Genomic DNA, 21,082 nt, shown 5'->3' with positions numbered 1-21,082 from the left:
GATAGAACACATGACATTCATGAATTATAAATCTGTCAGATCTTTTGATGTAGTTTAACTCTTCATAGTGTCTGTTCAAAGTACTAGCAGTGTCTCAGTATAGCTCACCAGATGTCCTGTTCAAATAACCATTAACATGGTCAAATATAAACCTATTACATTTTCTTTCACCTTTTACAAGAAGAACATGAACAACCCTTAGTAAGTTACCTCACTAACTCATTACAGACATCTAACTCAATGTTACATCATGAGACTGATACTATGGGAATGCTTCTATGTGAGCCTATGTATAAAACGTGCAAAAACACGGCAGTTCTATCGGCCAATAATGTGGTTAGGTGAAGTCATAAATAGGAACTTAAACAAGCGTCAACAGCTCCTTTTTCTTAAAAAAAAAAAAAAAAAAAAAACGTTTAAGTGTTGTAAGCATTCTGTAAAGCTCCTTTGCAAGCCCTTTACAAATAAACTTGAACTGAATTGAAATGGTTACTTTATTTGTAATATAGTCTGAAATCAAACCCCATTCCAAATAACTTTTCCAGCTTAATTTACAATTTTGGTCTGACAACATAAAAACAACGAATGAAAAAACACAATAATTCTGCAAATTAATAAAAAACAAAAAAACTAGAATAACAGGGTTGGAAAAGTCATCAGCTCCTTGATTTAATACTTCATAGAGCCATCTTTTGCTTTAATTACAGACATCTTTTTTGGTTATGTCTGTACTAGCATTGCACACCTTGATTGGGAAATATTTTCCCATTCTTCCTTGCAGAATTGCTCAAGTTAAGTCAAATTATGTGGTGAGTGGCAGTGGACAGCTCTCTTCAAATCCATCCACAGATTTTCGAGTCAGGGCTCTGACTTGGCCACTCAATGATATTCACCATAATATCTTTAAGCCATATCATTGTTGGTTTGGCAGTATATTCAGGGTCATTGTTGTGTTGAAAGGTGAATGACCTTTAAAATAAGTTAAAAATAAAGAAAGAAAAAACAACTATATGTGCTGTTAAAGACTTAACTGGGGACACAGTATATGACCCTGAAAGAATAAACAATATTTTCAGGGACTTTTAGAAATCTTTATATTCACCCCAGATAAACCCGTCTAAAGACGAAATTGACCAGTTTCTTGATAATATAACTCTTCCGAAACTACCAGACAATCAAGCGATGGCATTGGACTCTCCACTGACATCAGATGAACTTAAGGAAGCCCTGAACAGTATGCCCAATAAAAAGCTCCAGGTCCAGATGGCTTTCCAGCAGAATTCTATAAAGAATTCTGGCCAATTTTGGCACCAACATTCTACAGAATGTTGCAGGAAACCAAGGAAAATGGTAGACTTCCACCAAATATGAATTCTGCCAACATTAGTCTATTGCTAAAACCAGGCAAAGACCCTGTATTGCCTACCAGCTATCGTCCAATATCCCTTATTAATGTGGACATTAAAATAATCTGCAAAGCTCTCTCAAATAGAATAGAGAAGATAACTCCTCTCATAATTCATCCTGACCAAACTGGTTTCATAAAAGGGAGGCACTCCTCAACAAATACACGTAGGTTACTTAACTTGATAGACTATTCATGCAATAAAAACCTTCAAATTACAATATTGTCTCTAGATGCAGAAAAAGCTTTTGATAGGGTTAACTGGAATTTTCTATTTGCAGCTTTACACAAATTTGGTTTTGGAAACTCTTTCATAAACTGGTTAAAAATATTATATAACTCTCCAAAAAGCATGTGTCAGGACAAACGTCCAAACATCCTCCAGCTTCTGTCTTAAGAGGGGCACCAGGCAGGGATGCCCTCTCTCCCCTTCACTGTTTGCAATTTTCATTGAACCACTAGCAGCAGCAATTAGACAGGCTACAGTGATTAAAGGCATTAAATGCAAGAATGTAGAACATAAAGTCAGTCTTTACGCAGATGATGTGTTACTTTTTCTTCAGCATTTACAAACCACTCTCTCTGAGGTAATTACATTAATAAACTCTCTCAAGAGTCTCAGATTATTCAATAAACTGGTTAAAATCTACAGTTCATCCAGTTAATTGCTCCTTCCAGAACTCTTGCACTCCACTGCAATCTGGAAATATTAAATACTTAGGTATTAATGTTTCACCTAGGCCGGCAGATTTAATTAATTTAAACCACATCCCACTTTTAAAGACAGTAGAAGATGATCTAGCTAGATGGAAGTCTCTACCCATATCACTCATGGGAAGAGTCGCCTCAATTAAAATGATGGTTTAGGATGGTTTAGGATGATAAAGGAGGACTAGATCTGCCTAACTTTCACCACTATTTCTTAGCTAACAGGCTTCAACACATTTCAGGGTGATTAAAACACACCCTCTTAGATGAGCCTTGGCTAGATGTAGAACAGGCATTATGCAAAAATATAGAGATTTCGGATCTGCCATTCATTAGCTTGATCATCAAACGACAAGTATGCTTCAAAAGCATCAGTATCAGCACTTCTCTGACAACATGGTGGGAGTTTCTAAAAATGACTGAGTCTTCACTAATCCCATGCAAACGTACTCCCATCTGGAATAACCCTGACATATTAATAAACAATAATATGATAAACTTCACAGATTGGAGTTGTAAAGGTATTAAATACCTGGAACATATATTCGAAGGGACAGACTTTATTCCCTTTGACATATTAGTTAAACAATATGGGATTAACAAGAACAGATTTTTAGAATATCAACAAATTAAATCTATAGTAAAAAGAAAATTTAAGTCTAATCATATCAAATTACAAATACTACCAAGTGTGGCAGAATTTCTTAATCTCAAAACCCCCAAATTACTGTCTAAAATATACAGGACACTTTCCAAAATAGATGAATCAGTATCGCTTCCCATTACAAAATGGGAGGCAGATCTATCAGTCAGCTATGACCATAATTTCTAGTCTCAGATATGTTTAAAAACCTTTGAACTGATTAGAAATCCCAGTTTACAATTAATACAATACAAAATCCTGCATAGAGTGCACTACACAGGTCATCGGATGTTCAGGATGGGTTTTACAGCTTCTAACAACTGCTCACACTGTCAAGGTAATACACCTGACAATTATATCCACGCTCTATGGTTCTGTCCACCTGTTCAGAGGTTCTGGTACAGGATTTGTGAAGATTTATCAAAGTGTCTTAAATGTTCCATTCCAGCCTCTCCGTCAGTCTGCTTGTTGGGCGACCTAGATGGTGTCACTACAGAAGGTAACTCAATCCACATGGCTTACACTGCCTTATGCATTGCTAAGAAAACTGTCCTCACGAACTGGAAAAATAAAAATAATCTTAATATCAACCAATATAGAGATCGTTTGTTGGACTATATTAGTCTTGAAACAGCTTCTGCTGCCACATTAGATCAATCTCTCTGGGCTTCTTTGATCAGCTCCATCACCTAGTGTGAGTAGGGGTCACGGTTCTGTCCGGCTTTGGTCTTTGTTGTTGGCGTGGGGTGGCCATATGGGCTGGGGGCATCTGGGAGTTCCCTAGGGGTGGGTTTCTTGGGGGGTCCGGTGGTTGTTAACCTGGGTGTCTATTGCCTTCTGTAGTCTGGGAGTTGACTGAATGATGGGGTGGGGGTAGTTTTTCCTCTGCTGTGGGATCTGGTGGGCCGCCCTGGGCTGCCGTGGGCCCTGGTCTGGATGGGCCTGGGCCCCCTGCCCTGGGCAGATTTGGGGCAACGGGGGTGCCTATGGGGGTCAGCGGGGGAGCTGGCTCCAAAGGGGGGGTATTTTGCCCCCTCCAATGATTTCCTCCCCATCCCTAATGCTTCCCTTCTCCCGCTCCATCACACCAACATACAGGTAGGGTTTTGGGGTGCGGTTGTGTCGCTGGGATGCAGGGGAGGTGGTACTCCTCTGTCTCCTCGTGGCCACCTGCATCTCAATCATACATCACAACTTAGACACTCATTACTTACTGTCACATGACACATACATATAGGGCCTTGGGGGTGGGCACACTGAATGGCATCCAGGGGGTGGTCTGTTCATTCACCCTTCTCTCTGGTGCCGGTGCCCACTTCTCAATTTTAAGTTACACATAGACATTGAGGGCTCTTGGGGAGGGGCCGATTTGACACGAGCTGGCGGAGGGTGGTTAGTGTCTTCCCTCCCCTGTTTTAAAGCACTTTAGAACAACACACACCAACACTACATTTGAGCGGGTGAGGTGAGGCATGGGGTCTTCTTTTTTTTTTTTTTTCACACCCCTGTTCTCTGTTCTCTGTCCGGGGCTGGGGGCTGTGAGGACGAGCTGGCCATCCGGTCGGGGTCTGGGCTGGTGGTCTTCTCTCCCTCTGCGGGGGACCGGGGTGGTCTTCCTGTCTCCACGCCAGAGCGAAGGGGGTTCAGCTCCGGGGTCTGGCACTGATTGCCCCTTTGGGGGTGGTGGTGTATAGAGTATAGAGTACAAATGGGGAGTGTGATTGTGGGTACCGTGTCCATTTTTGTGTGTCTACATGTGAATATTTGTTTGCGTGCATGAGGGTGGGAACGTATGCTTGTGTATATGTGTGCCTGTTTGTCTGTCCATGTGTCAGGTCAGGCCTTAAACTCCACCTCACTCATCATCTCATCTCTTTTTGTCAGCAGGTATGGAAGCAGATTATCTTTTTTTTTTTATCTTTCTCTCTCTCTTCTATCCTCCTTCCCTTTTTTTTCTCTCTCTCTCTCTCCCCCTCTTCTGTTGACTTTCTCCCCAATTTTTATTTTATTTTTTATTTTTTTTCTCTCCTGTTTTCTCTGTCCCCCGATCTTGTCTGTCATAGTATGGTTAAATAAAAAGGTATATAAAATTAAATTAGTTAATTAATTTAAAAAAAAAAAAAAAAAAAAAAAAAGGCTGTGAATGATGATAACATAGCTACACATACACACTGTCATGTGTTATCTGTGTTACTGACAGGCCGGAAAAAAAGAAAAAAAAAAAAAAGAAAGGTGAATGACCTGCCCATCTTCAGCTGTGTAGCAGAGAGATGCAGGTTTTCCTCAAGAACTTAATTGGCCGCATCCATTTTCCCTTCAATCACCCAGTCCCAGCTAAAGAGAAACACCCCCACAACATAATGCTGCCACCATCATGTTTCACAGTAAGTATGGTGTGTTTTGGGTGGTGTGCAGAGTATGTGAGCAGAGTGGAGGGACAACAATTTCCCCTCCACGCTCCGAGCATTTAATAACTGCTCCGCTCCAGCTCCGCTCCGGGTTCACTGTTTCCGCTCCCACTCCACTCCTCACTCACTGATACCAGAAACACAGCTCTGCCTTTGCTGCGTGTCTAAACTATATCAGTATGTTTGAAATACCACAGTTGTGTTCATAACGTATATTAAAAGAAGAAAATAACAGAAAGTACAGTACAGACCAAAAGTTTGGACACACCTTCTCACACTTTCAAAGTTTTCCCAATTTTTTCGGACTGACTGACCTTCATTTCTTAAAGTAATGATGGCCACTCGTTTTTCTTTACTTAGCTGATTTTTTCTTGCCATAATACAAATTCTAACAGTCTATTCAGTAGGACTATCAGCTGTGTATCCACCTGACTTCTGCACAACACAACTGATGGTCCCAACCCCATTTATAAGGCAAGAAATCCCACTTATTAAACCTGACAGGGCACACCTGTGAAGTGAAAACCATTTCAGGTGACTACCTCTTGAAGCTCATCAAGAGAATGCCAAGAGTGTGCAAAGCAGTAATCAAAGCAAAAGGTGGCTACTTTGAAGAACCTAGAATATGACATATTTTCAGTTGTTTCACAATTTTTTGTTATGTATATAATTCCACATGTGTTAATTCATAGTTTTGATGCCTTCAGTGTGAATCTACAATTTTCATAGTCATGAAAATAAAGAAAACTCTTTGAATGAGTGAATGAGAAGGTGTGTCCAAACTTTTGGTCTGTACTGTATGTCAGTAGAGGCTGTTGGGTCTCATTTCTGCCACCACAATGTAATACCTTTGGGGCTGACCATATGGGTTTCACCTATTGTGCAGCCCTCTGAAATAGGGATGGGCGATATGGGATTAAAAAATTATCAATAATTTCTGGTATTTATTGCGATAACAATATCAATGACGATAATTAAGGGAAATCCTGTTTCTTTAGAGAAAAGTATTATCTTTCATATTTCTACCCAAAATAGGGTGTTGTGAGCAGTACTGAGTACACATGTAATGTAATGACTGGAATGTGAATTAAATGTTTGTACTTTCTGTACTGGAAGCTCCTAACATTAAGACGAATTCCTTGTGTATGAAACACACTTGGCAATAAAGCTCTTTCTGATTCAGAAGCCGGAGGGTGCCCTTGCGCAGAAACTCCACATATGCTTTATAGTAATAGTAATAATACTGACAATGCTTCAGGAATCTCTAATCCAGGTATCGCTGTAGCTAAATAAAAGGCAGATAGAGGAATTTTAACTAAGGAAACTTGAAGACAATAAACATAAGATTGTTACAATATATGGTTTGGCTGTGTTCTTCAAGCAATCTTGGGTATTTTTATAAGGATAAAATATATTTATAATGCAATGCTAAACGACATAGCCTTTATAATACTATGAAATAGTATGATTTCATGCCAATAAATGATATCTTTGTTGGACAACAAACAGGCTCAAACACATGCAAAACTGCACACTTGCACGCTAGTACAGTTAATGTTATTCAAGGCTCATATGTCAACAACTAGACTTTATCGTTATTATCATAGAAGGACTTCTTGTTATCGTGGGGAAAATTTTTACCGGTATATCGCAAATGATAAGACATCGTCCATTCCTACTTTGAAACAGTTTACATGCAGAGGGCTTTGTACCCTCTCCGTGTGAAAGAAAGCTCAGTTTAAAACCTTGGGTCCCATCATGAGGAAACTTTATACCCTAAAATGAATCTCCTTGAATTTTGCTGGAATCAGCAGTATGTTAATTATCGCCTGCTACACCTAAAATGCATGTGGCCACTGTCTCGGTTTGCTATGTCCACAGTGATGGACCTTCTGTGTGAATGAAGCACTCCCTGTGATAAAGCATTCCCTATTATCTCATTTTCTGTGTGTTTCCCCACATGGCTGTAGTCCTGGAAGGCTTATTACAGGCTCTGGTTTGAGCCCTTTGAGTCAGCCTTACAGTACTTTTTGATTCTTAAGGTGGCTCTATTACTGGAGTTGGCTTTACCCAAGAGAGTAGGACAACAGAAGAGTAAAAACAAAAAAAAATATTAGATGGAGATGGATGACATGTACAGCAGCATGCGGTAAAGAACATTCTTCTGTTTATGATATATTATACACAAAGCCTTGACATCATATCTGGGAGATAAGTCAGTAAATTCAAGTAAAATCACAGATCTCGTGTGAATGCGGCACACAAAATTCAGATGTGGAGGGGTAATTTCTAAATCACACAAGGTCCCCAGACAATACTAATCCCGTGCGAATAGGGCTTTACAATGTGTTTATACTATGTATTTATATTTAAGCTTGAAACAGTTATATTTGCAGACTATCTCAGTTGCCCCTATCTGCTTTTGCCCTTTTACTGGTTAAAGTTGTAATGCACTCCAGTCCTGATTATGCAGATGCAGATTCTCAGACCAATTAATTCCCACAGTATCAAACTGGGTTACAAACATAACCTGAGATTTTTTTCTGCAAATTTTCTTAGTCACTTATATTGTAGGAAGTCATTTCTGGTCCTCGGAACAATGTTGGTGAAATTGACTGTGAAAATCAACAGATATAAACAGTGTTATTGACTTGTCAATATAAAATGCTCTCTGCATCCATTCCTAATACATTTCTAATATGATGCTCTATGTCACATAAATGATGGAAGGCTAATTGGAGGGCAGAAAATCTCGAGAATTTTACCTTTGTCAGAGATCTTTTGAAATTCCTCTTTACAGAAATCCTCAATTTTTTCTCTCAGCTGACTGATAGATTCTTTTAGGCCATCAAAAGAGAAGACAGAATTGAAGGGATTGTCAAATATGTTTGTAGATTCAGGAGGTGCTGACAGAACCTGGAAACTCTACAAAAAAAGAAAAAATTAAAAAATCATCACATCCACACATCCAATAACCTGCACTACTACTTAAGTTTTGTTAATTTCCTTGGCCATGTGTCATGCTTGTCACGCATCATCCATTGTGCTGATCACATGCATCCAATCAGGCGCTCTATATAAACCTCGGATGTCCTCTTGCAATTTTCCAAGTATTGGACTGGGTTTAGCTTTCTCTGTGTTAGCTGCCGTACAGAGCCACCTAGTAAATCCCTACTAGGTATTTAACCCTTTGCCTTGCCATTCGGAATCTGCTCGCCCCTCATATGAACTCTAGCCTGTCCCATTGGATTACCCATTTTCCTTGTCCCTAGGATTGCGTTCACCGCTGATCAACCCTCGCCTGCCTTACAGATTACTCTTGTGTCTTGCTCTAACATACCTGTTTGTAATGTAATTATAATAACAATGTAAATATCGCCATTGGCCCGATATGAAAAAATTGCACAGATGTGTCTTACCGATAAGAGGAATATGTTAACTTGCATGTGCTCAGAGTGTGCTAGTGATTAGACCATGTCAGCAGTGTGGCTCGGGGTGTGTTCACACAAGTCATGTTTGGTTTGATTAAAATTAACTCTCTCTGAGAAAGTGTGAGCGCTGCTATCCAAAACCCTGGTACACACTAAATAAGCGGGCCGAGACTGCTAAAAAGATGGGTCTTTGCCCACTTCCAAACAAACTCTGGTGCGATTTGAATGAAATATGAACACAACACAGACCAAATGCTTGTAAACTAACCAAAAACAGGAAGATTCAACACTATGCAACTTGATTTCACGAAGGGAACAAGCAGTGTATCCAAAACAAAATGAGCAGAGAGCAAATGTGGAGCAGAAAGCAGGTAAAGTGCCTTTTATGAGCTCTTTGTGAGTTCGCAGGTGGTGAAAATAAAATCATATGTGACCAGTGCTCGCAAAATAAGTCAGAATGCGCACAGCCTAATTTTGAGCTACAGGCAAAAGAAGTGAAAAATGTTTTGGTTGAATTTGAGGTTTTCACAAAAATGAGTTCATCAAGCCCTCTTCTAGTGATCCCAATGCTCCAAATAGTAATTAAACATCTAAAATTATCTTTATTTGTACATTTTCTGAGAGTACCTTTTTCTCTGCTCACTTCTGGATGACTGCTGCTGCTTCTCACAACAAATTGTAGGCTTATTGTTGGAAAGTGCAGCATTTCAAATTTGTAAATATTCATATTGTATTCTCAGTGACATGAGTCCAAACCAGTGTAATATGATTTTCAAACCAATGCTGATGAAAACAAAATGATTGCACTGACTGACATTTGCAAAGCATGTGCATGCCTGGGAGCACGAGATCTTCCTCTAAAGTACATTATTGTGAAATTTTTTTTTAGGGAAATTCACACTAGAGGTCTTCACAGCTCCAAAAATTCATACCCGAAACCAAGGAGACCTGTAAATTTGTTGCACGGAACCAACCCGAACCTGTATTTGATTTGAAGGTGGGACCTGCACGTCCTGATTTTGCTGAGTTAGTTGTGTTCCTGGAGTTCATCCTGGTGTAGCATCTAGACCAATCTAGACCAATCAGACATACAGTTATTTGTTACGTTTAACAAATAATCTTTAAACCCAACAAGCCAGCTATATGCTGGAGCTCTGGAGACAACCCCCCAAAGCAACCAACACCCCAAAAGGGCTCAGTTGCCAGGACACTATCTGATAAGAGGTTTTATTGCCCAGAGGAACGCACATTTGCCCATGCTACATTTGCCCATAGGAAAGGCACAATGCCTATAGAAATAGACTCTTTCCTATTCATTCACAGACAAACCTTTCTTTGACCTTCCTATCACACATAGCCCAGGTCATTGTGTACAGTATTACTGCATTGTATTTTAATTTTGTCTGTTGTATTTGTATTTGTCTTTCTACGGTTTTATGCATGCGTTATGATGCACCTATGCCATGTTTGGTCTCTTTGAATTTGTATTTTGATGATCTAAAAGATGGTGTAAATTAGATGTTGATACCTGTGCAACATATTAGTGTTTTAAGAAACCTTAGTAGTTTTGCATCAGCACCCAATCGAATTACATATGCAAAATACCATGCTCACAGACAAAGAGTCGTAAACTTTCCTTCCAAAGGTGAAAGTTACCATTGGTTCGTGGAAGGCATCAAACGATTGATCGCCTCTCTCTCTTCACTCTCTTCTTCTCCCGATTGCTGCTCGTGTGGAGGAACCCACGGGGAGCCTGAGCCGGCACAGGGCATGTGCCAGTGGGCCCGACAGGCCCCAACCTACAGAGCTGTGGCTGTCGACCACAAAGAGCCAGACATTTCCACTCAACCCTGGAATTCATCTTCATGACTCGCCTCAGTCAGTCAGTGGTTCTTTTAGAACCTAAGAAGATGAGCTAGAACTCTTCAGGACTTCCCGAAGCGTGCGCCAGGCCTTGTGGCCTTGTCTTTCCATTCCCCAAAGATCACAGGACTTCAGCTGGGTCTCTCTCAGCTCTTGGTTCTTCTTCACTTTTCACATGGGAAGAAACTCCCAGTCACCATTGAGTCAGAACATCTTTGGAGTTCATCACTCTTCAGACCCAAAAGAACGCATTCGGACACTTGTTCAACGACCAAGGCAATGCAAGTATTGTACATTTAACTAAACAGAACAGAGGTTTAGTATAAGCTGTAGACAGCACTGATGGTTTCACTCAGGTGGTTAACTGACTCTTTTCATAGCTTCATTCCCTTGTCTCTCTCTAACTGCTTCTCACTGACCCTTCCCCCATGTATGAGTGATTTCATGTTGTTTGTTTAGATTAGATATGTGTTAGTCCTTCGTTAATAAACTATTGTGCACAAATTACATGAGTTTTGATTCTGGTTCTGCCTTGCAAAATTAATGTCCCTTTACGATTCCGATTCGAGCTACATGCTCTAATGCAACAGTACTTTAAGAAAGTTATTTTCTGTGGCCAAGAAAATATAATTTCTTAGAGTTGATATAAAAATTATACTGAATGTTCACTGGGCGAACAGATTAGTTGATGGAAAATTAATTCTGCTACAGTTACTACTGGCAGCTGATATAAATAATTGTAATTAATCATAATTAATTGTAATTATTTATATACATTTCCCTTTGAGCTAAATCGCGACACTGGAACAACATTTTAATCCAAAAATTTAATATTGACCACATCCCTACACCTAAACCTAACCTTACCCATGAGTAATCCCTAAAATCAGAGGAAATAATAGATGAATGACACTGATGTACAAACACCAAACACTGATTGTAAGCCTAAACTTCACAAAAACTATAAACTGTTTTTTTCAAATCTGATTGGTTAAATCACAATGTTGTTCCAGGGTCAACAAAGATGTTGATCCAGGAACATGTCGCACTTGGTAAAATCAGGTTCTGCAGTGGGACCCGAATCCGGCTGGGAAGACACAGAATCGACTGCACCCGGTCGGCACATATTGCACAGCAAACTGCTATCAACAAGTCAATAAACAAGTTGCGAAAAAAACTTTATTTTTTTTTTGTAACTAAAAATAACTGCTTATTTAAAAGTGCATTTATTAATTCTTCAGTGGCTAATAACTTTTGCTTCATTTAATACAGAGTCTGTGCTGGAATTTGTTACAAAAAGAGGATGAAGTGGCACCGTAGGTGGCTATGTAGGTACAGATGCAGTGGCCACAACTGTCAATCTACATTCTAGCAAAAGTTCTATGAACATAGAGAAACCATCACTCAGTAAACAAGTAGAAATTGATCTGGTGTCCCCTCCGAATGCTCTGCGACTTGAACCTTCTCTCAGACCATCTTAAAATTGTATAGAGAGGACCATTTAAAGTAGAATCTTATTTTGCCTGTGAATAGCAAAGTGATATACATATATATTACATTACATGTGCAGTTTATTTCTAAAAAAAAAAACAAAAAAACAATAAACGCCACTTTAAAAAAAACGTTCTTTAAAAAGAAGACAGCATAGTAAGAGATGTGTTCCGTTCAGAAATAATTGCCCTGTTCATGCTTGCTGACATTATCATGTCAGTGACTTAGCAAAAAACAAAAACATGTCTTGAAGAGTCCAAGCACACATGAACGATGCACGATGAAGCCTATTAGAATGCAGTTAGATACCTTATAATTCGAATAATGAAAGAAAAATATTCCTATATGAGTTTTTATTTTTTATCTTTATATAGTTGTACTTACTATAATCATTATAGTACCATTATATGGTATCATTTAAGAAAAATCACACAAGAATCAGCACGTGTGCATGATCGCAAATGCTAAATTAGCAGTTCAACGGATAAGAAGCTAATCGAGTGAATTGCATTTTAGACACATTTAACAGTCTTTTTCTGTTTTACAAATGAAATAATTCCAAACAAAGCTGGAGCAGAGCTGTTGTGTGTCTCAGAACAACACTACATTGTTTCTTTTCTGAATTAATCTGTTTTTGAACTTACTGAGTGAGCCAATTATTCAGTAATCCATTCAATCCAAAACAGTCAACTTGCTTTGATTCTAACTCAATCAACCATTTTGAACAAATCAATTGATTGAAGATTTCAGTTAATCATTCATTAAAACAGACACTTGTTGCCATCTACTGGTGGTTTCAGTGTCATTTAGTGTCATTACATTCAGCAAAATATTGTTTAATTATTGTTATTGACAAAAACACTGCAAAAAATAGATAATTTGTCAATAATGCATTTGATGTAAATTAGACAAGAATATCTCCGATTGAGGTGTTGTGTTGCTGGATGTAATAATGAACATAGTTGTCGTCATTTACTCCCAGCATCTGAGGCGCTGAAGATGCAGTGGATTAAGTTTGTTTGTGAAGGGAATGCACCTCCCGATCTACATATATCCGTCTATGTTCACGCGAATCATTCGTAATCCAGCTTCACTTACAGCAGAAGTGAGTATAAGGTTTTTTTTTTTTTATTAATCTTTGCGATCGCCTTTCCTTATAATGTGCTAGTTAGCAAGTTTAGTGGCTAAGCACAGCTAAATGCGGCTAAAGTAAACAGTGTTGTCATCTGAGGAAATTACAAAGATTAAAACAAGTGGGTTTTCTTTTAACTAAAAGATGAAATGTTATCTGCTTTTGCTATAAAACAAAGTTTTAATATGTAAAAAAACTTTTAATATTTTTTATATTACCTGTATTTAAGTTATTATTACTTAAGCAAAACAAACCAACTGCAGTTTGATATTAATTGGAATGTGCAATAAAAAACGTGATTTCTGAAAAAAATTATAATAATAAAAAGAAATATTAATAATAAATGAACTCTTCGAGTAGAGAGCAGTGAACACTGCGTAGAGACCATGTCAATCGGACCACAGTTCTTTCATGGAGCTCTCTTCTAAGTAGAACCAGTGGTCTAGTATGAAATTAGGACACGCAATGACTTTAATCATACATTATAGCACTGAAAGATCTTGATAATATTAAAATGCACTGGAAGAAGATTTCTTAATCTGTACATTAATATTATGAACTATAGTGTACTTTAACAACAGTGGCTAAATGTTGACAATTAGAGCTGTTAATGTACAGCACTGGTGGTGTCTTTGAGCCTTCCACTCATTAGAAGAGCGAGTTTGTTACAACTTGTCTTGCTTTCTAAATGTGCAAATATAAGACAATTTACATTTGCTCACAAAACAGACAAAAATCATTGACCACATTCTCCACCAATAACATCCCAGCTGTAATTTCACTGTAAAAGGGAAGAGAAGAAGTTTGCAATGTTGCAATTAAACATTGACTACTGCAAGATTAGCAGAGGCCAATAATTTTGTGCCATGCAGTAATTATGTGACTGTTTGCAGAATGCATGTAAAGGACCTACAAGCCTGCACCCTCTAGAGTTCCATCATTAAACAAACCTGTTAACAAGAAGGAAAGAGAAACATGAATAGAAAAAAAGAGAAGAGACGGGCAGAAACAGGACAGCTACAACTGATTTACAGCCACACACCTGAGAAATCAACTGTAAATTAAAAACAAATTAAATCTCTCAAGATCTCACCAGAGGCTGAATAAACAACAAAAGCAGCATTGCCATATTTGTTTATTATAAACAAATGTATTTATTTCATACATCTACAGAAGTTCTTATTGAGAATTAACATGTTAATTTTGTCATTTGTACAGTATACACATGTGTAACACAAACACAAACACTGCCATTCCAGAGTTTTGGTTCAGTAAGATTTTTAAAGAAAACTTTGCATTTATGTGATCAAAAATACTGTATTTGTGAAATATTATTACAATTTAAAATGAATGTATTCTATTTTAATATTTTAAAATATATTATTTCTGTGGTGGCAAAGCTGATTTATTATCAGTGTTGGAAACAGTTGTGCTGTTTAATGTTTTTTGGAACCTTTGATAGGTTTTTTTTAGGATGCTCTGATTAAAGGGGTCATCGGATGCACATTTTCCAACAGTTGATATGATTCTTTTGGTGTATTAATGAAAAGTCTATAACATTACAACAACAAAATTTCTCAATGGTAGTGTAAAACAACACCCTTTTTACCTTGTCAAGGGGCCTGTGCAGAACATCTCAGGTTACGTATGTAACCCTGGTTCCCTGAAAAGAGAACGAGACACTGCGTCCTCAGTACTGTGTAGTTTTTGTATGTAGCTTCAGACACGGGTCACGAAGGAGACGTTCCCCATAGCGACCTCTAGAGGACGCAGTTTGAAGTTCCCTCGGAAGGGAACTACATAATTTTGCCAAGAATCTGAGAACAGCCTGATCTGAGAAAGTGATTTTTATTATTATTATTATTATTATTAAAGCACACACACTGCCAACCCACATTTCTCTTCCAACATACATTTTTCCTGTTCTTCTAGATCTCTCTTACCTGAAGGAAATGGATGTGATCCTGTGTGTGTGAAAGCTGCTCCAGCTCAGGATCTCTTCTCCTCAGATCATTGATCTCCTGCTCCATTTGATTTAACCGTCCTTCAGCTCGACTCACTGCAGTATTTTCCTGATCTCTGATCAGCTGTATCATCTCAGGGCGGCTTCTCTTAATGAAGCGGAAAAGCTCTGTGAAGATCCTTTTACTGTCCTCCACTGCTGCCTGTGCAGAGCACTGTTATGACACACATCACAATCACACAGTGGGCTTCGGAGTCGATCGTTGATTCGTCCCTGTTGTGGGAGACTTGTAAAGCCTACATCAGAGGACTTGTCATATCATATTCTATTATAAAAAAATGGAAACAAGGAGAGAAGCAGGAATGCTTAGAAATAGAACTCAAAAAGGCTATGGAAGATCATGTAAATTACCCTTCTGTTAATTTGGAATGCAATACGTGCCTCTCTAGAGTCTTTATTGTCACAGCAGGCCAATACTAAAATATTATTTTGAAAGCAAAGATTATATGAACATGTCAATAAACCTAATAAGTATTTATCTTATTTAGTAAAGAATAAATTTAGCCCACAATTCATTACCTCTATTAGGGATTCTATGGGAGAAAAATCATTTGATTCTGGGGTTATAAATTCTACATTTAAGCAGTTTTATTCTGATTTATATAATTCTGAATATTCTTCTCAACAATATACTGCTATGAAAAGTTTTTTTGACAACTTAACGCTCCCTAGTATAACTGATGAACAAAGAATAGTCCTAAATGCCCCCATTTCAAAAGAGGAAGCCCTAATGGCTTTACGTAGGTTACAGTCTGGTAAATCCCCAGGTCCAGACGGCCTAGGGAGTGAAGTGTATAAAGAGTTTGAGCATTTGTTAATAGATCCCCTGTTAGCTATGTATGACCATTCTTTCCAGATAAATAAGTTGCCTCAGTCACTTAGAGAGGCCAATATCTCTCTTGTTTTAAAAAAAGGGTAAGATCCAGACAACTGCGGGTCCTACAGACCGATTTCTTTGTTGAACGTAGATTTAAAGCTGCTCTCCAAAATCTTTGCTTTACGATTGGTGAAAATACTTCCATCTATAACTGATGAAGACCAAACAGGCTTCATTAAGGGTCGAAGTTCTAGAAACAATATTAGACGGCTTCTTAATGTCCTTGAGCTTTCTCATATTTGCAATATTGACACCCTTATCTTATCTCTAGATGCGGAGAAGGCCTTCGACCGTGTGGAGTGGCCTTATTTATTTTACAGTCTAGAAAGGTTTGGCCTTGGTGAAGACTTAATTCATTGGGTTCATCTACTTTACTCCGCACCTCGCACCTTGCAGCTGTTGCCACTAACGGTCACAGGTCAAGGACAATTTTTCTTTGTTTCGGGGCACTAAGAAGGGTTGTCCCCTTTCCCCGCTGCTTTTTGCTCTAGCGATAGAGCCACTGGCACTGGCGATTAGGGGGGGAGGCAACTATTTCTGGGGTCTCAGTGGGTGCTAAAGAGCATAAAATTTCCTGTTATGCTGATGAAATTCTGCTTTTTCTTTCAAACTTTGAATCTTCAGTGCCAAGTTTAGTAGATATTATTAATTCATTTGGGAAATTCTCGGGGTACAAAATAAATTTCTCTAAATCTGTCGCTTTGCACTTAAGACACCCAAGCACACGTCACAGTCACCTTGCCCTCTACAAAATGTATTATTTGTAAGAAGTTTCAAGGTAATTAATACATTATGTGATAACAGAATTGTATGTAATACGTGGAACGCCTGGTCTATTATACGTAAAATAGAGGGCAGGGCTGACTTGTCTTCTTCTTCATTTGTAATAACCCAGAGTTTTTGCCTAGTCTCTTTTACATTACATTTTTAAAAGTACTACCCTTATTCGTAACTCCTGTAGCATCTGGACCAATCAGACATACAGTTGTTTGTTACATTTAACAAATAGTAGTTAAACCCAAAAAGTCCAGCTACATGCTGGAGCTCTGGAGACAACCCCCCCCCAAAGCAACTACCACCCCAAAAGGGCTCAGTTGCCAGGACAACGATCTGATACCACAGGTTTTATTGCCTCAAGGAATGCAAACGGAGCACACTACATTTCTCTATAGGAAAGACACAATGCCTATAGAAATGGACTCTTTCCTACTCATTCACAGACAAACCTTTTCTTTGACCTTCCTATTACACATAGCCCAGGTCATTGTGTACAGTACTACTGCATTGTATTTTAATTTTGTCTGTTGTATTTGTCTTTCTACTGTTTTATGCATGTATTATGATAGATGACTAGTAGTATAACCCACCTATGTCATGCTTGGACTCTTTGAGTTCGTACTTTAATGATCTAAAAGATGGTGTAAATTAGATGTTGATACCTATGCAACATATTAGTGTTTTAAGAAACCTTAGTAGTTTTTGCATCAACACCCAATCGAATTACATATGCAAAATACCATGCTCACAGACAAAGAGTCGTAAACTTTCTCTCCAAAGGTGAAAGTTACCATTGGTTCATGGACCTCCTGGAGGCACAGCCTCCAGAGAGTTTAAAGGCAAACGGTTGACCACCTCCTCTGTTCTTCCTTTGCTCTCTTCACTTTCTCCTTCGTCTGCAACATCTTCTGATTGCTGCCCGTGTGGAGGAACCCACGGGGAGCCTGAGCCGGCACAGGGCGTGCCCGGCGGGCCCGACAGGCCCCAACATACAGAGCTGTGGCTCTCGACCACAAAGAGCCAGACAGTTCCACTCAACCCTGAAATTCATCTTCATGACTCGCCTCAGCCAGTCGGTGGTTCTTGGAGAACCTAAGAAGATGAGCTAGAACTCTTCAGGACTTCCCTAAGCGTGCGCCAGGCCTTGTGGCCTTGTCTTTCCATTCCCCAAAGATCACAGGACTTCAGCTGGGTCCCTCTCAGCTCTTGGTTCTTCTTCACTTTTCACATGGGAAGAAACTCCCAGTCACCAACGAGTCAGGACATCTTTGGAATTCATCACTCTTCGGACCCGGAAGAACGTGATCACGATTCCAAACCCACCACTGCTCCAACCATCAAGACTTTCAGAGACTGCATTTGGACACTTGTTCGACGACCAAGGCAATGCAAGTATCGTACACTTAACTAAACATACAGAGGTTTAGTATAAGCTGTAGACAGCACTGATGGTTTCACAGCAGGTGGTTAACTGGCTCTTTTCATAGCTTCATTTCGTTGTCTCTCTCTAACTGCTTCTCACTGACCATTCCCCCATGTATGAGTGATTTCATGTTTGTTTGTTTGTTTAGATTAGTTATGTGTTAGTCCTTCGTTAATAAACTATTGTGCACAAATTGCATGAGTTTTGATTCTGATTCTGCCTTGCAAATTAATGTCCCTTTACGATTCCGATTCAAGCTACGTGCTCTAATGAAATGGTACTTTAAGAAAGTTATTTTCTGTGGCTAAGAAAATATCACTTCTTATAGTTGATATAAAAATTATACTGAATGTTCGCTGGGCGAACAGATTAGTTGATGGAAAATTAATTCGGCTACAGTTACTACTGGCAGCTGATATAAGTAATTGTAATTAATCATAATTAATTGTAATTATTTATATACATTTCCCTTTGAGCTAAAATCGCTACACTCCTCCATGTCAGTTATAGAGAAGATTTTGCTGAATCCCCTGTCGTGTAAGCAGATTTCGTATTTTTATATCAGTCTTTGTTCATATGAAGTGATGAACACCCAGGAGCTTAGAAGATTACGGGAGGGGGAGCTCCAATTGACCATTAGGAGGAATGAGAACTGGTCTGGCTCAGGCAAATAAGATTTGCAATAGGGCCAAAGCTATTCAACTTAGGATTGTGCATAGATTGCATATTACACCCCTTAGAAGCAAGTTTGACTCAAGCAATTCACCATTATGCGTTAAATGTAAGGTGGAGGTGGGAGATTATAGCCATTTATTATGGAACTGTCCTGTTATTAGAGCTTATTTGGTCAAAAGTTATTGTTTGTATGAGCTGTATGTTTGGACTTGAGCTACAGTTGGACCCATTGTCTTTGATTTTAGGTCTTCCAGTTGGACAATTGCGGAACAAATTCAACAGACATTTATTTGATATTCTAGCCTTTGCTGCCAGAAAAAATATATTGTTAACTTGGATCAGTGACAAACCCCCATCTTTGAAAGGATGCCACAAGATTATTAAGGAAATAATTCCCTTAGAATTTTTAACTTGTCTTATTCATATGTCTACTGAAGCTTTTCCTCAAGTTTGGACTCCATACCTGGATTATATTGATGTCTTGTTAAGCAATATTTTGAGTTTTGGTATGCAATAATGCACTTTTTTTTCCTTCTTTTCACTAACATTGTAAAAGATGGGCATTGTTTGTTTGTTGTATGTTGTTTGTTGAAATGTTCATAAAAAGTGTTGATACAGATATGTCAGCTGAAGTAATGTTTGCATTATATCTAAGGTAATACTTGTTTAAATCAATTAAAAATAATAACAATTAATAAAAATAATAAATAAAAAATAGGATTTTTTTCTAAATATATTGTGATTAAAACATTAACTTTAAAACTCTTTAAAAATATTTTAAAATATATTTTGACATCTTTATTTAAAGAGATCCCATAATTTAATACAGCTTTACTGTAGTTACAATAATATATTTTATTAAATTCTGTGATTAATGATTAATGTCAGAAACTCATTTCAGTCTTGTGAGGAATCGATTATATTCATGATACAAACATCAGTTAAAATCTGATCTCAACTTGATTCATCATTTTATTATTTCTGCACAAAAACCAGAGATGAATTAATTACATAATCTTCATCAATCATGACTGACATTTTTACATTTTTAGCACTAATAAAACAAATGACTGATGAGACACGACAATAAAAACAAATATAGACCCACACAGTGATCTTACTGTCTATATGGTGATTTCTGACACACATTTATTCTGTTATTTGAGTGACAGAAGTTGAGCTGCAGTATTAATGTCATAAAGAGACTCAATAACATCTCACTGTTACTGATTCATCAGCAGCTCAAAGCATGATGGGTAAAATCTCTCATTATTCTATTCTGATTCAACAACACAGTTTCACTGACGTTTTTTTATAAACCATAAACCCAGGATAGAGCGTCTGAGTGAATGTGATCTGTTCTGTGTGGATGAGACTCATTGTGTCAGAGTTGCTGTAGAAGGACAAAGTTCCTGCACTCACATCCACATACACTCCTATTCTACGACTGATGGGCTTCACAGGGAGATCAGTCTCTATGTTATTGTGTGTGAATGAGAAACCGGAGTGACAGCAGATCAAAGTCCAGGACTGATCATTATATCCAAACAAACACTCAATACCCCGTCCCTTCCTGCTGATGCTCTTATATGACACTGATATATACGGACTATAACGTCCACTGCACTCAATCTCCCAGTAACAGTGTCCACACACACTCTCTCTACACAACACCTGATACCACACATCAAATCTGTGTGGATGATCAGGATACGACTGATACTCTTCCACCCATGTCACCTTTCTGTTCTCCTCAGACAGACTGAGTTCATTGTGTGCTGTGTTTGGATCCAGTGTGAGAAAACAGGCATCTGAACACAAGAACAGACACATTTATAACACAACAACAATCACTACAGCTGTGTGTGTGTGTGTGTGTGTGTATGTGTGTGTGTGTGTGCGCGTGCGTTTGTGTGTGTCTGTGTTTGTATTAATATAATAGTTTAACCATTTCATTTCTGTTTGTGTGTTTGTCTGTGTTTGTATTAATATAATATTTTAACTATTTCATTGTGTGTTTCTGTGTGTGTGTGTCTGTGAGTTTACTGTCCATTTTCGATGTGCTTCAGTGTCAGCCATACATTCAGGTTGCATTATACAACCTCAAAGGCCTTAACAATGCTCGAACCCCGGTAATTGCTGCTTGCAGCTATATTTATTATTATTATTATTATTATTATATTTTATTATTAAAAGCATTAAAACAAATTATTTTGTAATTGCAAT

This window comes from Labeo rohita, unplaced genomic scaffold (genome assembly GCF_022985175.1).
Source record: "Labeo rohita strain BAU-BD-2019 unplaced genomic scaffold, IGBB_LRoh.1.0 scaffold_377, whole genome shotgun sequence".
In the NCBI taxonomy this organism is placed as follows: Eukaryota; Metazoa; Chordata; class Actinopteri; order Cypriniformes; family Cyprinidae; genus Labeo; species Labeo rohita.
The sequence above is the reverse complement of the archived record's forward strand: the minus strand, read 5'-3'. Positions refer to the sequence as shown.